General features: G+C 41.1%; 1 long non-coding RNA gene across 1 annotated transcript; it reads right to left on the bottom strand.

Moving 5' to 3' along the window:
- Positions 1 to 1,778: 1,778 nt before the first annotated feature.
- Positions 1,779 to 21,324, bottom strand: LOC142829399 (uncharacterized). Its single transcript, XR_012903792.1, has 3 exons — positions 21,147 to 21,324; positions 7,155 to 7,411; positions 1,779 to 3,633 (listed from the first exon to the last, which is right to left on the bottom strand). It is a non-coding gene; the product is annotated as an uncharacterized LOC142829399 (long non-coding RNA).
- Positions 21,325 to 25,358: the final 4,034 nt, after the last annotated feature.

Consider the following 25,358-nt stretch of genomic DNA (forward strand, 5'->3'; position numbering starts at 1 on the left):
AATAAATGTTCATATTTCCAAGATCATCTGTTGATGCTGGGGGGATAAGAAGTTAGTATTTTCCTCAAATCAACAGAACAAGCTGTTCTTAAAAGTTAATCTCTTTTTATACTTCAGGGCATAATGCCATGTTATTTTTCACTTTGTGTGAAGTGTCACCTTCTAGTCTGCCAGTTGTACTTGCCCACATCTAAGGCTGTGCTGTCTTTTTAATAAAGCCCCTGCCACAAATCATTTGCATTGAAGATAATGCTGTGGATATGTCACATCCCTGACAAATTCAGCTGGCCCTCTGCTCAACAGGGCTTAAAAACATGAAACCTGCTTCATGTGTGTGACTACACCTCCGCTCTAATAGCATGACTTTTAAGGCTATGTCTAGACTGCAGAGTTATATCAGAAAAAGATATGCAAACTGTGAACCACAATTTGTGAATCTTTTTCTGCTTTTTTTTTCAGAAGAGGCTTTTCCAAAATTTGGCCCATCTACAAGGGGCCATAGTTCAGAAAAACCTCCTCTTTTGGAACATCCCTTATTCCTCATACAATGAGAAATACAGGGATGCCGAAAATGCGTCAGTTTTTTCAGAAAATGTTCTGAAAAAGCGGATGCATTCCTTGTACGCGGCAGAGCTTTTCCGGGATAGGCTCTGCAGTGTAGACACAGCTTAAGTGACTTAGAATGAATGTATATCCCTATGACCAATTCCATTGTACAGGAGTTATTTTTTCAGAATGACTCAATGGGTGGATTTTTTTATCCCAGCTGTGCCAAGATCTATTCCAAGACCCCCATTTTATAGGTGGGAAACTGAAGCACAGAGAAAGTAAGTAATTAGCACAAGACCTTGAAGAAAGTCTGTGGCAGAGCAGGGAATCAAATGCTGGTCTCTTATGTTCTAGAGCAGAGCCCCAACCACTGGTCCTTCCTCTCCATAAGGTGTTTGCATGGAGCTTTAAATGGTACAGAGGGATTTTGTGCCAACTTGTCCATCCAGAGCTCTTCCAGGATATTTTTCTCAGCAAAAGGAATGAAAAACTCATGGGTCTTTAACTCCTCTTCTCCCAAACTAGGCAGGCTAGTTTTGAAAACTCTTTGGCTATGTCTAGACTGGCATGATTTTCTGGAAATGATTTTAACAGAAAAGTTTTCTGTTAAAAACATTTTCTGACAAGAGCGTCTAGATTGGCACGGACGCTTTTCCACAAAAGCACTTTTTGCAGAAAAGCATCCATGGCCAATCTAGACGCGCTTTTCCGCAAAAAAACCCCGATCGCCATTTTCATGATCGGGGCTTTTTTGCGCAAAACAAATCTGAGCTGTCTACACTGGCCCTTTTGTGCAAAAGTTTTGCACAAAAGGAACTTTTGCCCGAACGGGAGCAGCATAGTATTTCCGCAAAAATCACTGATTTCTTACAGTAGGAAGTCAGTGCTTTTGCAGAAATTCAAGCAGCCAGTGTAGACAGCTGGCAAGTTTTTCTGGAAAAGCAGCTGATTTTCCAGAAAAACTGGCCAGTCTAGACACAGCCTTTGGGTTTAAAAAGTAGTTCAGACCTTTTGGACGTTCTTCATCAGAATTGACAAGATTTTAGGACACTGTCTCCAATTAAGTAGATACAAATAATTAAATATCTAAAAGCTGTAAAAAGTTCTCAGAAGAGGTCTATTAATTTAACAGTTCCTTTGTATCACCCCAACTGAATCATATCTGGGATAATTGGCTAAGTTAATGAAGCAGCTCTGGTCAGAATACCAAAACCCCTTATTCTGCCTTCATCAGGATAAAACAAAGGCAAAGGCTCAACTATATGTTTTTATGCTATGTTTTATGCACCCTTTTTACACCATAGTCAATGATTAGAGACTTAACTCTTAAAACGGTATGTTTTATTAGCTAGGGTTGTTTCTACTCACAAACACGATCCCAGTAAACCCTTGTCTCCTGATGTATTCTTCCTACTTGAAAGCAGGAATCTGACCCTGGACTCCTGAAATCCTGCTCTTTGCAGGAAGTACCCAGATTCCCCCAGGATGAGCAGGAAGTCTGTCAGGTTAGAGTTGAAACTGATCTGAAAAATCCAGCAAGGACAGGAAGTATAATTTCCTTAATGTAAAAGACAGATGTACAGCATCACATCCCACAGACATTTGTGCTGCACCCAGTCAAAGGCCTTGTTTTGATCCAAGGAATACGCATACACTCCCCAGGACCTGGTGTCTAACGCCTTCTGACGATTGCCCCATAGATCAGTGTCAGAACCACCCCACCAAGCACCTTGCCAAAATCCTGTTTTCTGCATTAAACAGGGTGAGGAGTGTCCAGCTTTCTAAGAGAATTAAAGATGATGTCAGTGATACAGACATATCTGCTGCCTGGGGAATGAGTTGAAAGATGCAATTCCATCACTGGGCACTTACAATCTCCAGTGACCAAGCCAAATATTCCTGCTAATGCCCCTAGTCCCTTTCCCCAACCTGTATTGCCTCAACAAAGCTGTGATAAGTCCTTGGCTAGCTCCTCAGCTTCCATTTTCCCCAGACAACTGGCCAGAGAAGAAAATTTATTGCTCAACTGCATAAGTAAAGAAAGAGATCCTGGAAGAGGAGGAGAAGAAAAATGAGCTGGGGCTCCTAGCCCTAGAGAATCTGCAAAGTAACTAATAGAGGTAAGGCACTTCTGGATCTGCAAGGTGATTGTATCATGGAACTTCACGGTGGCTCAAAACTGAAGCACCTACAAAACTTGGCACTTGTGACTGGCTCCACTGGTGCATTCCCAAAGGATTCCCAAGTTGAGATGTCCTAGCACTACTAAGATGAAGTATACGGCTCATGCTCCAAAGCTTTGGGCGGACTGGTTTAGGCTGTGGCCCCCTTCTCCTAGAGAAGGGACTGAATTGGAATTCAGCCAATGATCCCAGAATGGCAGCTAGTATGATCAGCTATTACATAGTGAACAATACTGACAAGTACAATTTTATCACCGGGCTCAGAATTCACTAAGTCTTTTTGCCTCCTTTGGAATTGTTTCTGTCTAGCGATCAACTTTTTAAAACAACACTGCACCAGTTTGTGAGGTTACCTTCACAGCTCCAAGCAGTAGAAATGCAAATCTGTTTAAAAAAATGAAAACTGAAGGTCTACAATAACTTGATGAAGCCATGAATGTGGCTGGCACGCTGAACAGCGATGGGTGGCATGGCACGCCCAGTCTGACCTGTGTACCAGACTGCAACCTATGGTCCTGAATGCACCAGGAATCGTGTGCCCTTGTTGTATAAGCCTACACTGTTACACTTATACAAGGGTCAGAAGACAGGTGTGCCATTTCTGATTTGGCATAGTCATATTTTCACAGCACATGCAATTTTTGCTCTTTCCCAGCTCTGTGAACTGTATAAAGGAATGGAGACTCAACCACATACATTTAATTAAAAACAAAAACAAAAAACCAAGCTGAGCCTGGAAACATCCGAGCTACTTTAAGCGTCTTCCAAAATCGCTGACTTAAAGTTCATTCAGTAGCAACTGTGGAAAGCAGAAGGTATCTTCACACTGTGTATTAGATACAGATGGTGTATGATGGTGTGAATAACATCTGAAATTAAGTATTCTGATGACACAGATAATCTGTAAGGAAAAACACAGTGATTACATTTGTGATATTATTTTCCTCCTTCAGACTAGATGCAGAAAATGAGAGGGCATCTATCTGAATACATCTCAGGTTTTTTTCCTGACCTTTCCAACACATCCTAATTAAGTCTGTTCACCCTTTTCTCTTTCCCTTAAAGATACAGTTTATTAGAGAGAAATAAATGTAATATTACAGAGATTAGGTTAGCCATGCATTTTTGGTATTAATATATTCTTACAACTAATGACAGAGTGACACAATTTTATGTTCCGGAGAATCTTGATCTCTTATTAGCATATACAGTTACTTCATGAGTTGTTGCCTGAAGCTAAACTGTTGCCTTGGTAGCAAAGCATGAAGTACAGCTGCCCTCTAGGCCAGAGAAGCTAAAACTCTTATTACTGCTGTATCCTATGTACTTATGAATGATTCTCCTGTTAGATGCTAACACATACAAACCAAAGAAACCGGATAATGAATGCTGACCTCCTTGAGCTAACATTTAGTTTTAATATCTACACAGCAGACAGATTTAAAACTAAAAGTGGAAATTCTAAAATGAAAGGCATTAAATATGCCCGTAAATGAAACACATACTGTATTACTATTTCTCTGCATTTAATATAGAAAAGAACTCAAAATACATGTGGCTTCTGCAATCTATGGCCAGCAATTGTTTCTGTTTATGAGCTCTGCTGTAATATTGTGAAAAAATATACTGAGCTGAACTGCATAACCCAGTGTGGTGACACATAACCCCACACTCTGTGGTGTGGACCAATCCAAAGAATTAAAGGGGAGTTTTTATTGCTGGGCTAACAGAAATCATCATCATCACACTACAGGTAATCATATATAGGATTGCCAACCCTCCTGATTTTGCTAGCAATCTCTAGGAACTGGAATTAATCTGCTATTGAAGCCAAACAGGAGATTTTAATCTGCTAAATGTCCGGCTGCATAGTGGGGCTAAGGTAGGCTTCCTGTCTGCTCTGGCCCCACCACTCTGAGAAGCAGCCAGCACGTCCCTTGCCAATAGGAGCTCAGGGAGTCAGACCACGCAGCATGCAGAGATCCCTGTGTTGGAAGGACATGCTGGCCACTTCTGGGAGCAGTGCGGGGCCATGGCAGGCAGGGAGTCTGCCTTAGCCCTGCTGCACTGCCACCTGGGAGCCATCTGAGGTAAGCGCTGCTCAGCCAGAGCCCTCACCTTCTTCCACACCCCAACTCCCGGCCCCTGCCATGAGCCACCTCCTGAATCCCGTACCATGCACCCTCTTCTGCACCCCAACCACCTAACTACCCCTGCATCTGAACACCCTTCCAGAGCCTGCCTGAATGGGGAAACTCCTTAGCTTGTAGCTGCTTTGAAGGATGGTAATTACAATTTCCAGGCTATTGTAGGGACACACATCATAAATCGGCTTTCCAAGGTAATGTAGAACCCCAAGGTGCCACATCATAGCTCCTTTCATTATACTGAACAGTGTACGTAGGTGTGTGTTTTACACTTTAGGGTGCCAGGCCTCCAGGATAGGCCATGCCATCAAAGACCTTTGCGGAGTGTGGGTAAACACATGAGAGAATTCTGAGAATCTTTGATTGTAAATTCTTTGGGGGCAGGAACTTCATTTTCCTATGTGTGTAGAAAGTGCCTCCAGTACTACGGGTGCTACCAGAATGCAAATAATAATGTACGTACCGAAAGCTTTAAATGACAAATTGGCTTGTTCTATTTTTGTTTAAATGAGCCTGATACAACTGTTCATTTACACATACTGTGAGAATGAACATCACAATGTACATTTGGAGAACTGTTTACATTCAGCTCACCTTTTAAACCTGGAGAAACACAAAATTACTTGAGCCGAATTCACACAGGATTGTATACAGATTCCAGACTGATTTTCATTTAAGTTTCACAGGGGGAAATGATACTATGTACCTCTCCCATGATATGGGTTAAATAGATTTTCTTTGACTTGGGTTATTCTGGGTACTGCTCATACTAACAGAGACCCAGTAAATTCGAGAGAGACTATTACTCTCCAATATGAAGTGAGCTAACAGTGCTCAATGCTATGCTACAGAGATGTATTCCAGATGTTGTTTTTGATGAATGACATGTAATGGAAATAGTGAATAATTTGCTCCAGGAAAACAGCTAGAGAAATTCCTTTGCTGTCAAATTACAGTAACTCAAAGATGTTTAAGACACAGCTAGAAAGGTTATTAACATTTTAAGCATACTATATGCCATGACTACTGCATATTTTCTGACATTCCTGTAAAACTTCGAGCACTTGGAAACGTGATGGCTCAGGGGTTTGGCAATGTGATACAGACTCTCATCTCTAGGCTACTGGTCTGACTTCAGTTTAATTTCTCAGGTACTAAAATATATTGGTGACTATGGTGTCCATAAACTTAGTTCCTTGTTGATCTCAGTCAAATTCAGGTAACTCCCCACAAAACACCAATTACGGTTCCTTCTGCATCTCTTCCCCCCACATGCCACACAGCCTCAGTGGCAGGGTGGCTGTGGCTGGGCCAGAAGGGAAATAAAAGTGTTGGCTCCTCTATGGATTGTACCCTTCCCTGCCACAACTCCTTATGTGAACTCAGCCTCCACATGTGCTTCAGGAACTGGACTCTGTGGCCAATTGGTTGGACAGAAGGGTGTAACATAAATCTATTGTACGCAAGGGCAAGATTTATAAGCCATAGCCCCTTCACTGGCTCTGAATTAGGAAGACCATCTTCCCCTCTTGGAATTAGATAGGGCCAGGGTTTCTAGGCCTTGCTTTGGACATCACTTTCTAGATGCCTTTTGCTGCCTGGGAAGAAATTTTTCCCTCATTGCCAGACTTGCCTCGACAGACTGGCATTATTTCATTGTTTCCTTAGCAGCCCTGGGACACAGTAGGTAAGTTAATTGCAAAGTTCATTTTTCTCCCAACTCAGCAGTTGCCCAGCGCATAATACTCAATAGATCCAGAATCTAGGGATGCAGTGGCCTGGATGACCAACATTGACACTGGGGAGCTTGCTAACGCAGCACCCTACAATGGCCGGATGATGCAGGAAGTGCTACTTAAAGAAGCCAGAGCTACAGAACCCACAGCTGCCTGCCTGATTGGTCCATCCATACCAACCATTTAACCAAGGAAGTTGGCTGAGAGAGTTGTCTGAGCAACAATGCACACTACATTGAGACAGACCTAGTCTTTTGGCCTGTCTTACTTGGGCCAGATTTGACCTTGGCACCTATTACCTGACTTGGTTTGGTAGCTAGTCTTGACTCCTACTTCAACCCTGAGGCAGCACATGCTATTGGCCTGACTTCCTATCCTCCAGTCATTACACAGTGCAAATAATCAGACAGGATGCTGTCTGGTACCCCGATAAAATGAAACTGGAATTGGATGTGGACTATCCATCTCCTAAAGAGTGGGGGATAGCATTGTTGCTACTAATGTCTGATTCAGGAAAGAGAAAACGCCTTCTCTCTTACCTCCATTAGCCAGGTACAAGGCAGAGGTGATGGGGTCTCAGCAGCAGTGTTAGAACCAGATGAAAAGGTTGGGGTGGGGGCTGATGGCAGCCTTCCAACAGTGTTACAGATTATTATAGAAGAGGGATGGGTAAATTCCCAGATGTTACTCAATAAAGTTATGACCTAGTTAAACAATATTCTTGGCATCTTGTCTGTCTTCCAGCAGTGTCTGGAACAATACTTCTTGTCAGCACACTTGTGAAATACCGTGCTTCCTGCAGAGAAGTCAAATATGGAAGAAATAAAAAGCCTGAATTAATAGAGGAGGTCTTTTCAGCAGAAAACTGAAGCACGAAAGTCTGGGAACTTCTGAGTTCTAAGTTAATTCCAATATACAAAGAAAATAAACTTCACTTGTGTCTCCAGCTCCAAACCTGGCAACAAGAGTTCATTAAGAAAATATATAACAAATTATTCAGAGTTTTCCTTTTTTAAAAATTTGATCTAATTCTGAGTACTGTGAGGGACATCCTGGTTCTATTGATGTCAGTGACAAAACTTCCCTTGACTTCAGTGACTTTCACCTGCTATGTGTTATCCATGTGCTTCTTTGATCCTTGAGGAGCTCCTGGTTTTCACCCTCACATAACTCTGAAGTGAAAATGTCTTTTGCCTCTGTTATCTACTGTAGAAAAATCTATCATTTGCTTGTGTAAAACAGTGAAATTGAAACAAGTGGAGTAAAATGTTACTGAGTCTATATGACAACTCCAGATCCTTCCTCACTTGTGTAATAATACCTTCTATTAAAAATGGCATTCTTTCCTCTAATTTCCTTCCTTCCATTCCTCCTATACAATTGTCTTAAAAATTACACAGAGTAATTATCAATATGTCAGTGTCAAACTGGATCCCAAGAGGGGTCTGTTTTGGGATTAATACTAATGCTTATTTTTAATTTAGGATGCAGTGGGGATTATGATAAACCAGTTCAAAGATGTTATGATGTTGGTTGGGGGAAGGGAGAAGGAAAAATCACAAATAGCTTGAGGATAACATTACAATCATGACGAACTGCAGAAAGAGGATGAAATCTGATGCAGTCAATACAATGAGATTTATAAAGGCTAACATTCAAATAGCAGGAAATAATTCAGGGTAAACAGGTAGGAGAGAGAAACCACTGGTTAGGCAGAAGGACCACAACCAGAAAATACCTGAAGTTGAAACAAATGAGAAATCAAATTTTGTGTGAACAAGCTTGCAAAGAGTTCAGCACTCTATATAATATTATAAAAGCCTTTCCATCATAAGAATGATGGTTACAGCACTAACACCTCCTCCTACCTTAAACCATATCACAGCCTGAACTCTAAATAAAATATTGCATTCATTTAAAAAAAAATTGAAACCAAAAGGCAGAGTTTTAGAGTTTTAGAAAAAGTGCAAACAACTCCATGAAGTAGAGACTTTGCAACTGATTTTTTTTTCACGTGGAAGATGCTCAGATACCATGATGATGGGCAGCAGTATAAAAATCAAAGATAGGTAAAGATGGTGGTGTTAAATAGCCAGCGTCAAATGAATTGTGATATATTTCTATAAAGTAATTTTAAAATCCCTCTCCTCTCTCTCTAAATTTAGCATGTATCCAGTGTTTCAAACTTTGTACTTTTTGGTGGACAAACATCCCCAGCTGATATTTTGTAGCTCTTCGGTTGATGGGTTTAGCACAGGCCTGGGAAAAATACAGCCAGAGGGCCAGATCCGGCCCACCAAGCCACCAGATCCAGCCTGCAGAGGCAGTGGGGAGCCCCAGGCAGGCTCCCCTTCTTTCCCCCGCAGCCCTGCAATGCCGTGCAGAAACATGGCTGCAAGGATCTGTTTCTGTTTTAAAACTGGAGGGGAGGAGAGAAATTTCAGGAGCCATCCCACCCCCAGCACAATCCCATAGGCCAGTTTCTGGGAGCTGCTTGTTGGAATAACAGGCAGCCAAGAAGAACCAGGCCCCCTCTCCTTGGCTCAGTTAATTAATGAAGCACATGGCCAGGCAAGCAGGCAGGCTGGCTGGCTGGGAAATGTTTTAAACTCTGAGGGCTAGTTTGGCAGCTGGCAGGTAAATCTCTTGGCCACAGCCTGCTCCTGGCACCCCAGCCCTTTCCTGCCCAACCCTCTGCCCCCACACTCAACATACCCAAACTCTTTGTCCCCCTCTTACTCCTATACCCCCTCCCAGATCTGGCACCCCAATCTCCTGCCCCAGATCACAATACCGTCGTACCCTAGGTCACATTCCAAACCCCTGTAGTGGAAGTATGGAGGGAAAGTGCAAAGGGGCTTGTTTGAAAATTTGACAAGTGGGCGAGGAAAGCTAACATTAGCAGTAGGAGTCAGCCTTCTGTTACTTTCTGTTAAGAAATGATAGTGTGGGGATAGTCCAGACAGAGACTTGAAAATGGAGCCAAGTATCTTATGTTTGATGCAGTAGAGAAGCTGGAGAGATGCAAAGAGAGCTGTGACTTGGTCAAAGCAATGGATTAGGTAAATTATCTTTGGAGCATCATTTTGAATGTATATGAGTGGGAGAAAGACTGCATGAAGACCCCAGGAAACAATGTTGCACTAATCAAGATCTTTGATGAAAGTTTTAGCTATATGGATGGATAGGAAAAGCGATATGTCAGATGTTACACAGAAAGAATTTGCAAGACTCAGGTATAGCCTGGATGCGAGGAACTCTAGAGACATCCAAAGCAAAGATGACACCCAGTTTGTAAGAAGAGTGACAGGAGGATAGTGGTGATATTGTCCACAGTAATCGAAAAATGTGATCATAAGGAGGGCTTAGAGGAAGAAAGATTAAGAACTTTGTTTTAGCCATGCTGAGCTTGAACTGACATCTAGACACCTATGAGAAGATATAAAGATGGAGATTTTCATGTGGGCATAAGGAGACGAGAGAAGTAGATCTGAGTCATCTGCATAGAGATGGTAGATGAATTTGTGTTAGCACATGAGAAGCTACAGAGAAGAGTGCAGGAGAGGAAAAGGGACCAAGTACTGATCCCTGTGGAATTATCATAGACCTGGGACAGGAGATGCTGGGAATCCTCCGAAGGACATGCTGATTAGCAGGGCTTGACAAACGGCGGCAAAAGCCGCTTGCCAGCCCCGCACTGCACATGCTCAAGAGCCACATTGCGTATGCGTGCACCGCTGGTAAACGGGGCGCATGGCTGAAATCTACTCGCCACGGGCCACGGGCAAGGAGATTCTATAGTTTGTCAAGCCCTGCTGATTAGAGATGTAGGAGTATCAGGAGAGGACTGAGTCATGGAAGCCAAGAAAAGACAAGGTTTCAAAAAGAAGAGCATGGTGAACTGTCAAAGATGATGAGGATGGAGTAGGAACCCAGAAGTGGTTCAGAGCTCTGGGTAAGAAGCTGTCGTTGGAGACATTGACAAGAGTGATTTCAGTGCAGTTCAAAGGCATTCAGATAGATTAGAGAGGGTTTATGATGGAACTAAATGAAAGGAACTCCAGAGAGTGGCTGTAAACAGCATGTCCAATGAGTTTAGATGGGGAAAAAAGGGAAATGGGAGGTAACTGAAGAGGCCAGTGGGCTCAAGGGAGGTTTTTAAAAGATGGAAATAACTAAAATATGTTTCTGCTCTGAGGGTATGTCTTCACTAGAGTTTTTCCGTAAAAACATCACTTACGTCCACACTGCAATCGTGTTCTTTTGAAAGAAAATGGAAAGAGCAGAGAGTTTTTTCTGGCATTGGTAATCCTCATTCTACGAGGAAGAAGCCTTTTTGCGAAAGAGCTCTTTGGCAAAAAGGCGTGTGGAGGGGGAAGAGGGAGTTCTTTCGGATGAAAGGGAAAAAGCACAGGTGCCCTGGTGGCCATTCCATCCATAGGAATCACAGCTTACATGTGAGAGAGTGTCCATTCTGTCTGGATGCTCTCTTTTGAAAATGCAGATCACTTTTTCTATGCGCTTTTGCAGCGTATACACTCTTTCAGAAGAAGTTTTTTCAGAAGCTCTCATATTAAAAAAGCTTCTTCCGAGAGAAGCCGGTCATCTAGATGTCGCCTGAGAGGAAAGAGCCCAAAAATGAGAGTGATTGCCTGCACCCCAAAAAAGCTGCATGGGTGATCTATCCTCTGAATGTGGCATCCTTTTAGAACATAGATGCGGTGATGGGGTGAGAAATCCACCTGTATTATTATTTTTCTTTTAAAGAAAATTTAAGATTGTTTCTTGGAAGGAGGGTCAAATGGTATGGTACAAATAACCTTTAAGAATGTTGAGCCCCAGCTAACTCAGAAATTGTCTCTCTGCACACGATACCACAGCAGCTGAGATCAATTTAGCGGTCACGTTACCTCATTGGCCTAGGTAGGTGTGTGAGACACATTCCCCCCAACCAGAGAAGGTCATCCTGACCTTCGGATGGCCCATCCATTTCAAATTTCCATTCAGGCTACTCCTTGTAACCGAGTAATCTTCTGCGGGTCATCAAAATCAGGGATTGAGCCTCAGACTTCTAAATCTTAATGCATGAGCCTCTACTGACTGAGATAAAAGTGCTCTTTTAGCTAAGGCTGTAGAAGGATTACCACCTTCTCTATGTGGTCCAGCCACCATAAGGAGGGGCGGCTGATTTTATCATCTCCCTAGTTTAATCAGAGGGCTCAAAGAATTATCCTTGACTGTAGAACTTTCTGTCTCATTTTCCCAGAGCCTGTATTTTTTGATCTTTAGGTCCTGCTCCTGTTTAGTTGTTGTTCTCCCAGGAATATAGGGGGGCAGAGGATGGGGAGTAGGGAGAAGAAGAGAAAAGTAACATGAACAGAGGTTTGTTTTTTGAAAGGTCTTCTGGTTTTGAGCTGCAGAGTTTTGTAGGTCTTTGTTTTTTGTGGTCATCATTTTTCTCTTGTTTTGGGGGCAGTGTTTATTTCCAGAATGTATCTGGGTATGGGTATAGATTTTAGCCTCCTCTAAAGATAAATATTTTCCTGTTAAATTCCACTACACTTTAAAAAACCACAAGTGCTTCTCGATAGGACAGAAGACATAATTGTATAAAACCTCAATTTGTTTCCTTCGCCCACTCCACTGCTTTAGATCATCTTTCATGTTGGAACAGCCTCCCTCGTCCTCCTCCTCCAAATAGACTTCTGACATCTGTTCCCTTATAGCAACCACCCTCCCTTCTGCATTTGCCTCTTATTTTATCGTGCCCACTTATTTATTTAAATGATGTTCCCTGTGGAACAGGAAATCTTATTTGTATGGCATTTCTAACCCTTTGTGCAGTGTCAATACTATATACTCTTACAGCACTTATATAAATAATAATTAAGTTAGACTAGAAAGGCAATTCCCTATTTAACACCTCCCACTTGTGGTGATTAAGTACCATGCTTATGAGCGCACAACAAACCCAGTGGAGATTCATTTCTAGAAAGAAACGGCAAATTCCTGTCTCCCAGATGGTTAGCAGGTTGTTGGATGCTCCACTAATCAATCACAGCAGTAGCAGAGAGAGGGTGCATGTCTAGGTGAAGAAAATATATTTTGGATAAATCCTGAGTTGTCACTTTATGCATTTGATCTGTTTGCCAAATTCAGCCTTTATTCTCTTGTCTTGCCTTACATGGTAGATTATCCTATAAAGGATTAATATGGACAGTTGAAATACAAAAAAGGGAAGTTGAGTAGCACCAGGACTTGAAAGTCCAGAAAGGCAAAACTTTCAAATCTGGTAACAGTAGCCGAAACCAAGAGTAATGGAAAAGTTTTTCTCAAGCCATGTGGGAGGCATGTTTGCAGATCTGAAGTTGTTAAAAAGTCCAGAGGTAGCAAGGAAAGTCACAAGGTTTAGTGGGTGTTATGTTCAGAGCAAATACATAGAGATAGAAACAAAACAAATACTCTTCTGGAAAGTGGCAACATAGCACTATTTCTAAGAACCCAGAACTCTAACACACAACAAACAAACATAAAGGGAAAGAGCAAGCTGCTAAGACAGAAAGGAACAAATAACTCACCTTGCTCTAGGCTAGTTTTTTGGTAGACTGACTGCTGAAAAACCAGATTGCACACTTGCCAACAAAGCCCCCTAAAAATGCAAGCAAGACAAGGAAACCCCTTAAAACATGAAGGCTACATCTACACTGGACCCTTCTTCGGAAGGGGCATGCTAATTTTGAACTTGGGAATAGGGAAATCCGCGGGGGATTTAAATATCCCCCGCGGTATTTAAATAAACATGGCCGCCGCTTTTTTTCCTACTTTTCCCCAAGCCGGAAAAAAGCGTCTAGACTGGCGCGATCCTCCGGAATAAAGCCCTTTTCCGGAGGATCTCTCATTCCTACTTCAAAATAGGAATAAGAGATCCTCCGGAAAAGGGCTTTATTCCGGAGGATCGCGCCAGTCTAGACGCTTTTTTCCGGCTTTTCCCCAAGCCAGAAAAAAAGAGGCGGCCATGTTTATTTAAATCCCGCGGGGGATATTTAAATCCCCCGCGGATTTCCCTAGTCCCAAGTTCAAAATTAGCATGCCCCTTCCGAAGAAGGGGCCAGTGTAGACGTAGCCGAAGTGATAGCTTGTCATTTCAATGTAGTGTTCAATAGGCCACAGTGGGGACCAACGAGTTTCTAGTGGGGAGATATTTGCTGTCCTCCCTGGTGCTTTGTAAACTAATGATTGCAAATTGAGGTCTTCTACAAGGATATATCTGAAACCTCCATCTTCCTCAGTCCATTCTCAGCAAAGGAAGCACATGCTATAAACAAGATGAGAAAGATAAACTGCATGGATGTTGCTCATACTGTGGACATAACAGGGGTAAAGACAAAGTTTTGTAATTCAATCTGGTTGAGCTTTTCATCAAATAAATTGATGAGAAGGCAAGTGGTACAACAAAGGCAAGGTTAGTCTTCAATTATTGTAGGCATGACTCACAGAAAAGTACACGTGAGCAATATATGAAGGCTGTGAAAACAGTGAGGCATACACTGGAGAATAACATGAGTTCCAAAACTTGAAATTGCAGAAGATTCACCAGTACTCAAGCTAAATACTATATGACTATTGTTACCTCACAAGAGTCATAGAGTAGCATTCCATAGAATATAGAAACATCCTTGTTCTTCCAAGAAGCACAATTATAAACAGTGTATAATATACTAATGTGACACATCCTCTTAGATCCTCAGAATGATATTCAATGTGGCAAAGATTATCCCGAACTTCCCATCTAGTAGGTTATGGACAACACACTCTATCACCTGAAATTGTGAAAACCACTATGAACCACATGTGGCCACCTAATGTCTCTGGATCCAGCCAGAGAATGGCAAAGTTTCTGGAGCTCATCTACCACTCCAAATAATTAGCACCTTGTTACTGACCCAACAAATTGTATCTTTATCCAAACAAACTATGGAAAATATGGCTATGTGATGCACAGGTGGAAAATCAAGACTTCCCTTTGTGTGACTGAGGTGAGAACATCCAAACCATCTAATACATCATAATGCAGTACCTTGTATGTAGATTCAAAGGTGAATTGGATGATAACCACAATGGCACAGAGGAGGACCCAGTCATGCAGGAAAAACTACTGTGGGGAGAAAAACTGCTTTGAAAAAAACCCCACTAGTTTATTATGTTTTAGCCTGGGGTAGGCAATAAAATAGTGGCCATTCCCATGGGGTAGTCCGTAGCAGGCCCCTGCCACTATATTTATCTGTGCCACGCCCATTGGCCATAGCTCCCATTGGCTGCAGATCACCGTTCCCGGCCAATGGGATCTGCGGGAAGTCACACGAACTGGGACACCACTTCCTGCAGCTCCCAGTGGCTGGGAATGGCAATCTGTGGCCAATGGGAGCTGCAATTGTCTATACCTGCAGAGGTGCAGGGAATATATAGTGACAGTGACCTGCCAAGTGCTAACCCTGGCAAACCGGAATCTGCCGATGGGCCTGCACTTACCCATCCATTTTAGACTCAGAAGCGTATTTTTACTTTTGTTTGTAACAATTTCTGTCCCAATTCTTTCTCCTCGATATCACTTAAATACCCATTCTTTGTTAACAGACTTAATCTTGTTTTATTACACAATCATACCAGTGAACTGTTGCAGACTGAAGGATAAAATCGTCAACCAAATGAACAGGCTGATGCTGTTTACTGTCTCTTTAAAGAAGTAGTGCCCCATAAGGTTTTATGAATGCTGCAGTGAGTCAGGAGTACAGAGGAGACAGGGGTTATTCCTGCAATGAGTAACCAATCTGGTGAAACCAGGCTGTTGGTATCAGAGCTTTGAACCAAGACTACTCAGAATAGAGGCACCCAGGGTTACAGAGCAGGCATACAAGCTCCTAATGGTCTGGCTTAAAATCCAAAGCATCAGGATAGCACATTGTTTTGGGGACTGGTACAAGTACACACACCACTTACAAGAATTTTCTACAAAAGAAAGTTGCACCAGTTTAAAGTGTCCATTTAGCCTAATTTATTTAAACTTTGGGAAACTCCTATGTGGACACTCTTCATTTGACTCAAGGGTGGCTGCTTTTGCATTAGCTTAAGTTATGGGGAATACATTTGTTAAATAAAAATTAGCCACACTTCAAAATAAGACAAACACAAGAGGTTGCATGGGCTTAACTAAATGGGTTTTAAAAAGTGACTCATAAACATAAATTAAAAACTTCAAAAAAATTAGGCAAGTATTCTTATCCCTATGTGCTAGTGGATAAAGCATTTGCTTGACTTACCCAAGATCACACCAAAACTTCAAGGCAAAGTCAGGAAGAAAAGCTGGATCTCTTGATTCTTAGGCCTGGTCTTTAATCACAAGACCCTTCTTTCTATCTTTGTGACCTCCTTCAAGGAGAACATCAAACATCCCAGGCAAAAATGACTATTGACAAATCTTGTTGCTATTCTCCACAAAGAAAGTTGAAATATTGTCCTAGGAATCAGTTTGTCTTAGGTTATTGACATTACAGAGTTATCAGTTTCTCTTCTGCTATTTCTCCCTATTTGAGATGCCAGAAACATTTCCATGGTCTAAAGAGCATGCTTCTATAAGCCCATATAAATTGTTTATAGAGAAATCAGTCAGAATTGAGAAAGTCTTCCAACCTCTCCTATCTAATCATTCTGTTTTAACCCCAGGATATCATTAAGGGGCTGAACTAGGGCACCCTCAACTCATATTGATTATTTTAATGATAGTTGAAGGTGCTATCTGCACCCCTAAAAAGTGCTGAAGCTCATAAAACCAAAAAAAGAGACAGAATCACCAAAGCAAGTGCAATCCTCAAAATTGATACAACTGAGCAAATGTTGAAAGAGACTGAACTGAGACGAGCCAGAAATATAGGATGAACCTGGAAAAGGATTGCTTCCCAATAACCTTACAGAAAAGAGAAAACACAGGAGAAATTTGGAGTGGTGCTCTGTTTTGGCACAGCTACATCAACACTTAAGGTTTGAAAATGAAAAGAAAATATTATTGGAAACCACATTGACTGTAGGCCTTGTTTGTTAAAACATAGTGAATGATGAAGGTGTATAGGGATGAAGAAAAAACACGCCTGTTGTCATTCCCATTTAAAAAAAATCAATTAAATAGAAAAATTATAACAATTCTTTTTTTTTAAATGAAAATTAACTTCATAAAAAAAACATTCTACTTCGGAAAAATACAGTCATTTAAATTAAGCATGTACATTTTCCTTTTATTTTCCATGGATGTTGCTGGACCAGAGAGCCCCAGCAGCAGAGGTTGCCAGTGGCTGGCAGGGCAGTAGAGCCCAGAGCCAGTGGAGCCACCATGGCAGAGAACTCTGTGAAAGTGTCAGAGCCTGGTGAGGCAGCAAAGCTGGGGGATGTCCTGTGGCTGGTGGAGTGGCGAAGCTGGAGCCCAGCATGGCTGCCAGAGTCTATGGGTCTGGTGGGATGCCAAAACTCAGCAGGGAGGCTGGAGCTCCCTCACCTCCCCTGGTACTGCAAACTCCCTTGTTCGGGACTGGTTAGGTCCTGAGGGAGCTGGACCAGGGAGGTCCAATCTGTACCATACATCAGGGATTCTCAATTATTTTCTTTCCGAGATCTCCTCACCCCCAACATGCTATAAAAACTCCACAGCCCACCACTGCCACAAAAGCTGTCTTTCTGCATTAGGGGGTGGCAAGCAGGGACAGTTCCCCACACTACAGGGGGCCTTGCAAAGCTAAGTAGCTTAGGCTTCAGGTTCAGTCCCAGGTGGCAAAACTTGGAGCCTTGGGCTTAAGCCCTCCACGCCCGGGTTTCAGCTTTCTGCCCTGGGCCCTAGCGAGTCTAACATTGATCTGTTTCACAGGACCCATCTGGGGTCCTGGTCCACTGGATGAGACTGGTGCCATATGTGATTGAACCCTAACCATGAAGGTCTCCTATTCTGAGAAATCACTCCAAAGGTGAAGCACACCAGCATTAAAGCTAACAAGCCGTAGCAAAGTTCGAACACTGCAAGTAGAATGGCCCACAGTGAGTGTATCAACATTCACATCTAGAAAGAGATGGCGATAGGGATAGCTAACTTTAAAAAAAATGTATGGAAAAATTGAAATAAAGGCAGGAACTATACTACACAAAACAGTATATGTATCTATGGAATATTGCAGATGCTGTGTGGGAGTGTTGTAATATTATTTCATTACGTGACATATTTATTAAATATTGTGCTTCAGGCAACATTCAGATAAACACTAGAGCTGAAAAAAGGTTAAATAAAAACCAAAGAAATTTTGTTTTTAAAATTTACCTGAACATTTAAAAAATATTTTTAGAAAGAATTATGCACCGACTAGAAAGCAATGGGTTTGCTCCAGAGATTAAAAATATCAAAATAAAAACAAAAATTGTTAACATTACATTTCTCATAATTTTTGTCTTTCTTTTCTATGAAAGATTCATATGAGAAACAGTTGGGTAGATTGAACCCACTTCATTGATGCTTTTCCACCAGTGAAATGTGAGTGAAATGTAAAAAGCTTCTGATCTGGTAATATTTTATACCCTCCTGTCACTGGTGGAAGTTACTATATAACATGCAGGACAATGGTAAATTGAGATTATTGTGTCTAATATTGAGCAGGTATGCTTAAGGAGACATCTTGACTTTTGCACAATTGTGCCTTTAGGAACGGCCCATTATCAAAGTGAAAATTTAGTGTTGAGTTACAGTTTTGTGGTAATGACTGTTCTTAGAGGCACAACCACACCTCCACCCCAGTCCTCCAACTAAGGAAGTGGTTTAAGGATATAATTTTGATCAGTTATACCAGTTATGCTGCAATGTATGCTTTAACTTGGCTTGGAAGGATTAGATTTTTAACAGTAAATGTCAGTAAGATTTGTTTTCACCATATACAGAAGCTGACAAAAATGTTTCCTTAATATAGGCCACGTTATGTAGTTTGAAATCTTGTCTCTTTTACCAGCTTGAGTAGATCTAATAAGAAAAATGATCTCACACAACTTGTCTGTCAATAATAATAGAACTTTACAGATAGGCAAAGTAAGAAAAATGCTTTATAAAGCTATGGTTATTAAAAAGCTTTATAAAAATGGTTGTAAAGCTTTAATTTTTTGAAAGTTAAAAATCTCTGGTCATTAAATAATTTTTGTCTGACTACCTTCCCCCCACTCCATAATTTCCTGAAACTTGAAAAATTTAAATTAATCAAAATGTTTAAAATGCTTCAACTCCACAATTTTGCAAAATCATTAAAATGTGAAGGAATAACATCAATAGTGCTTTAACATAAACACCAATACTATCTGTGAAAAAAGCAGAAAAAAGTGAGTTCTGCTATCTATGGAATTTTCACTAAAGTGTCAGCTGACCCATATATGTGGCTGATATGAAACCAACGAGAGTAAAAGGATACAAGTTCCAAAAAGTGTATTTTAGATATGAGAGATGTCCATAAAATATAAAAGTCAACAAAGATGGAGAAAGAGTGTCTATATAGAACAGAAATTCATCCTAATGGCCTTCAACATTAACTATTTTGAGAACTGGGTCTCTGGCTTAGGGAGAGGAGGTGTGCATAAAAAAGACTGCTCTGTGTCAATAGTGCTCTGTAGAATTATTATTAAAATGAGTGAAATGATGATAGGGAGTACTCTTGTTGTAGGCCATTTTTCATAATAGCCCCTGATTAGATCCTGAAGTTATTACTCAATATTTAGTTAGGCTGCACACTTCAGAGAGACCTATATAGAAAGAATACACCCACCAAGATTTGGTTGTATATTTTTAGATCTAAAATATTCCCAAAGAAATATAGGAAATAAAATGTTAACAATGCAGATATGGCAAAATATAGAAAAGTGAAAGTGAGCCAGCAGAAACCTAATGCTATATTGACATTAGTAAGCTTACAGTGGTGCTACGCAGCTGAGTTGTTGTAAGATCATTCGTCCAGCTGCTCTATGTCGACTGAGAGAGAGCTCTCACATCAACATGATAAAAGCACCTCCATGGGCAGCAATAGCTATGCCAGTGGGAGAAGCTCTATTGCCAACATAATGCTGTCCATACGGGCACTTCTATCAAGATAATTTATGTTACTCAGGGTGTGTTTTTTTCACACTCCTGAGCAACATTAGTTAAACCGACAAAAATAGCAGTTAATGAAATGTCCTTAAATGTTAATTCATAATTCAGGCTGGTCTTCTTAGTAAGGGCCCCTTGTTCACTGATGTTAATTCCTTCAAGAAGAGAACATTCAGTTGTAAGAATTATATATCCAGTGAGAAAAGAAAGGAGTGAGTAAAGAAAATGATTCATTACCATGACTCAAAGTAAAAGACTAACCCATTCATAATTTGCAAGGTCATCTGTTTTTCTGTGTCATTGTGCTAATGAATCACTGGTTCTTTACATATGTGGAGTAGCATGTTACGTTAATTAGCAGAGACAGAGAGATTATTTACAGCAGTTTAAGGGATTATGCCAATAAATTGGTGAAACGTTCTAAATCCCGAACACCTGGTTAAAGAAAGGGCTTCATTCATGCCTAAGCCTAGAGAGACTTCCCTGGTTGTATAAACTGTGAGAGGTTTAACTGTGCTTGTCTCATTTCCAGGCTTATGGGCAGCTGATCCAATCTGGGATCTGACATCGTTGACATTGATTTACACTTGAAGCAGCCAAAGGTATGAAGCAATAGGTACAATATTTGCTGTTTCTCCCTTATTTGAGGGTTTAGAAGTAAGAAAAAAATGAAGGAGAATATCTACACTATGCGACAAAGTAGAATCAATATATGCAATTTCAGCTATGTTAATTGCATAGCTGAAGTCTGTTGCTCTACCAGGAGGCTCGAATATACTCAGTGAAGTCACACCAGGTACATAAACATTAAGGCTGCATCTAAATTGGCATGATTTTCCGGAAATGCTTTTAACAGAAAAATTTTCCATTAAAAGCATTTTCGGAACAGAGCGTCTAGATTGGCACGGACGCTTTTCCACAAAAGCACTGTTTGTGGAAAAGCATCCATGCCAAGCTAGACGTGCTTTTCTGCAAATAAGCCCCGGTCGCCATTTTCGCGATCAGGGCTTTTTTGTGGAAAACATATCTGAGCTGTCTACACTGGCCCTTTTGCGCAAAAGCTTTGCACAAAAGGGACTTTTGCCTGAACGGGAGCAGAATAGTATTTCCGCACGAAGCACTGATTTCTTACAGTAGGAAGTCAGTGCTTTTGTGGAAATTCAAGTGGCCAGTGTAGACAGCTGGCAAGTTTTTTCCGGAAAAGTGGCTGATTTTCTGGAAAAACTGGCCAGTCTAGACACAGCCAAGAGGTTTTATTGCCAAAGCATATTACGCCTTACAGACTTCACACATTACTAAATATGTGTTTCTCAGCACAGAGAAGCAGGCAATGAAGCAAGCAAGCGAGCATTCAGGCAAGCAAGGATCCAATGCTTACACCCCTTCAGCTACCGCCAGTCCCAGGCCCTCCTGTCTGTGCTCTCGAGGGCTGGTAGTGGGTGTTGCTCCAGCGTGGGGAATTCCTGGGCATCCACACAGCCTAGATCCACAGATGGGACTGACCATTCAAGCAGTGCCTTTCAGCTGTTTTATAACTCTCTCTGAGAAGCACAAACATTCACAGGCAGATTCTAGCAAGAAGCACCACGGCTATCCCACACATGTTCTTGGGCTTAATTATCTCATAACTTGTTTATGCAGCTAAGGAGGCCTTAAGCCAGCTCATCACCGGTTAGAACCAGGCCAGCACCAGTTCCAGCCGAGCCACCTGCAACAAACAGCAGGGGTAACTAACGGTCACCCCTGACAAAGTTGAAGTACTTTAACTCGGCTTTTGGCACTATCTACACAGCAGGAAGTCGAAGGAAGAGCACTCTCGCTTTGACTTCCCTTACCCCTCGTGAAATGAGGATTACAGAAGTTGGAGTAACAAGCCCGTTATTTTTAAAATTATTTCAAAATAATGGGCTTGCTGTGTAGATGCGCACTCTGTTATTTCAAAATAACGCTGTTGTGTAGACATGACCTAAGTGTTTTGCTCAATAACAAAGACTAACTTTATTGGCAACTCATCTGATTAAGTGGGTTTTGCCAATGAAAGCTCATGATCCCATATATTTTTGTTAGTCTCTAAGGTGCCACAGGACTATATGTTTTAAAAATTACAAACTAACATGGCTACCCCTCTGAGACTTTTACTGGCAATGTTATTGATGTATGCTGTAGCTTTTCTATCTAAAGCCCAAGAAATAAGTTACCTCAGCCTTGATTCATTTATTCCAATAAATCTTTATTTAGAAATTTAGACATTGAAAGTGAATATCAAAAATGCTGCCAAAGGATATAAACAGAAGGAATCTCTTAGCCTAATTCTCCTTAGACCATAGTTGGATGTGACTGGATAGTTTCAAGGAGCTGCTCTCTATAGACGACTATGCTTTCTGAGTTATTTTATAAAAGTAGAGCTTATGGCATGTAGATCATATGGCTTGGTTATAGCAGTACTCTAGTCTTATTTCTGAACATTTTATCTGGAAGAAAGTCAATACAGCTTTAGGGGGGTTGTTTGCTTGTGTTTTTTTATATATAATTCCTCAGTTTCTTTGAAAATGGGATACATTTCTCAAACTGTATGCATGACTTTCTAGTCAGGCACCCGCTAGAATTTTTTTCTTAGTTTGAAATGAAAATGAAATTGCCTCTGGGCCATATTCTGATCCTGGAATGAGGCCCAGCAATTGAAGTGCTTTTCTAAGAGGAACAATGGGATCAGGATGCAATCTGTCAAAGAGCCTGTTTCAACATGGAGCCAGATTGTGTCGCCCTTGATCAAACAGAGTAGTACCTTATTCTGCAAGTATAACAATACACCTTATGAAAATACCTCCAATAGTATAGCTCGATCAACTGTGTTTCTGCTATAAATATACAGGCATAAAGCATATAACATGGAAGAAAAAAAGCCAAAGAGGAAGTTACTTCACAGCTTAGCAAGAGTTTGTGGTTAGGTCTAGCTAGTTAGCTGTTGTCGTTACTCAACCTACAGCTTTTCTGTGTTAAACATAGAAACAGCATCTGCTGCTTGACATGCTTCTAAGTTTTAGCCCTAAATTATGCCAAGGCTTCTGGCCAGTGTGTGGATACATATAATATTGTTATTAATAAGGTCCATATTTTCTGTATCATCAGTACAGGCATAATCAAAGCTGGGCAAACATAAAAAAGCTGGAAATCTGGGTTTGACTGAAGTTAGCATCAAAATATATGAATGCTTATCCAAAGCATATTTGAATGACCACAAAACTGAGCTGAAAATATCCCGAGAACCAATAATCTCAGGAGATTTTAGGTATCTCTGCTGTGTTAGGAAATATCTCTGCCATGATGAGGTGTATTGCAGGATCACAGAAGTGTGTATTGAGGTATTTAAGTTTATAGAGGTTCCATAGAAACCTGAACACACAACCTTAACAGCAACACTTCCAGCTTTCAGTCCCAGATCAGTGCACTAAGGTCAAAAAGCACTGCACTTGCAGGAGAGTGGGGATTTAATTTGTACTTGTCTTCTATCATTATAGTGCAGAGGCACTAAAAGTGTGTCTACACAGCAAAGTAAAACCCAAGGCTAGGCCATGCCAGCTGACTTTGGCTCACAAGACTCAGGCTGTGTGGGGCTGTTTTATTGCTGTGTAAACTTCTGGACTCAGATTGGAATCTGGGCTCTAGGACCCTGCAGGATGAGAGCCTGTGTCAGCTGGCACCAGCCAGCTGGTGGTGTGGTTTTTTTGTTTGTTTGTTTTTTCTGCATAGACATACCTAAAGAGGCAAAGCTTTTTGCACCTTCCCCTGCTACACTCCTGGGACAGCAAAGGATGGACAAGCCATCCATTAATACCCAATGTAGCAATTTCTCTTCCCTCGCCCTTCTGAGTCTGCCATTAGTGATCAGGAAGCAGTGTATATATTCCCTAGTTTTCACACGTGACCCTTCAAAGTTATTCTTCTCCAATCTTTATACACGTTGGGCAACAGAGAGGATTCAATTCCCTGACTCTTAGTGATCATATAGGATCTCTGCTCCCTTAAGGAAAAATGTGGATTAGATAGACCCAATTAAAAAGAGAAAGGAAGTTATTACCATAAAGAGAATGTTTAGGTTCCCTTGGCTGAGCCACAGTTGCAATCCTGAAGGAAGCAATTTCATTTCACTTTCATTTCAGTGCAGAAACTGAAATAATACAGCTAATGAAATTTAGAGTTAACTCCCAAGACAAGTTTTGTATGTTCTGGTACTCAGATCAATCTCAAGTCCTTTCTTGGAGTTTAAACATGATTTATGGAGGTGCAGAAAATGATAGAGAATACCAGAAAGCCATAACTACTCAATGTTAATTGTGTCTCCTTCAGGGAAAAAGGAACCATGGATTCTCCATTGTAGTGAAATGGTTAAATTATGGTATTGTCATATTTTTCCTTATTATAAATTGATTCCAAGCAGCTATCTGAAACGAACAATCAATACATCTGTTTCCCCATTATTTTCTTTAAAGTTCCAGGGAAGATTATTTGGCATGCACTTTTTAAGTGGCATGCTAGTATAGCTTGTTTGTTTCTTAAGGACTCTAGTACAAACTCTATAAACTAGTTTAGAAACTAATTTATGCAGCATAATATATAGGCCCTTAGAAAAATAAGTGTGCTATGTGATTTCTCTCCAGACTCTCTGCCTTATGGTAGAATTGCAAAATCAGTTCATAATGTAAAAGAAGAAATCCATAATAGCATGCTCATTTAATTCAGGGGAGGTGGCATAAGAGAATGTGTAATAAAAAAAAAAAGGGTAGAGTAGCACAATATGACCATGTAATCTTGACAATTATCCAGCTTGTTGTTTTAAATTCCAAACATATTGGCTAAAAACTACTTGTTTAAAAGGTCAAACTTACATAATTATTCTGTTTTTAAAAAAATGAAGGGGGAGAGGAGGTTATGGATGAAAATGTACCTAGCTCTTCTTTGGCTACAAGGTGCTCCCCCTTGGAAGAACACACAGGAGCAAGTCACAACTGCTTCCCTTGTTCTCTCTGTACACAAAGACAGCTCCCACTCAGTGCCCTCATAAAAGCAAGTATAATGACACCTATCACCCCATGGCAATTGACTTCAGTCCTAAAAGCTGCCCTCCACCACTTGAGCTAATCAAGTAACTCTGCTACTGCAGATAATAGCAGGGTCTTAAAACTGGGTGGGCAAAGAGGTTCAGATGTTGCAGCACTTGCCACTAAAATTATAAGAGGGGCAGACACACCTACTCCTGCTCAATTTTGAATGGAGATTGGCGGGGCAATGCCTATTTTCCTTGTTTGAGGATTCCACTGGTGCTTTCGCATCTGGTGGGGAGGGGCTAGAATAAAAAGACTTAAGTTCCTAGGGGATTTTTAGAGCAATGCTTTAGGCAGTAAGCAAGTTTAGGCATCAAGCAGGGTTTTGTGTATTATAGTAGTGCCTAAATCTGGGATTTAGATGCCAATATCGATTTCATGTAAAACATCCACAAGAGGGGGACATGTAACACACACTAAAACAGTGGATTACACACATCACTCCAAAAGAGATGAGGAGGGACAGGGAAAAGGTGGGACATTTCTCC

The sequence above is a fragment of the Pelodiscus sinensis genome, chromosome 5, assembly GCF_049634645.1.
Source record: "Pelodiscus sinensis isolate JC-2024 chromosome 5, ASM4963464v1, whole genome shotgun sequence".
NCBI classification, from domain to species: domain Eukaryota; kingdom Metazoa; phylum Chordata; order Testudines; family Trionychidae; genus Pelodiscus; species Pelodiscus sinensis.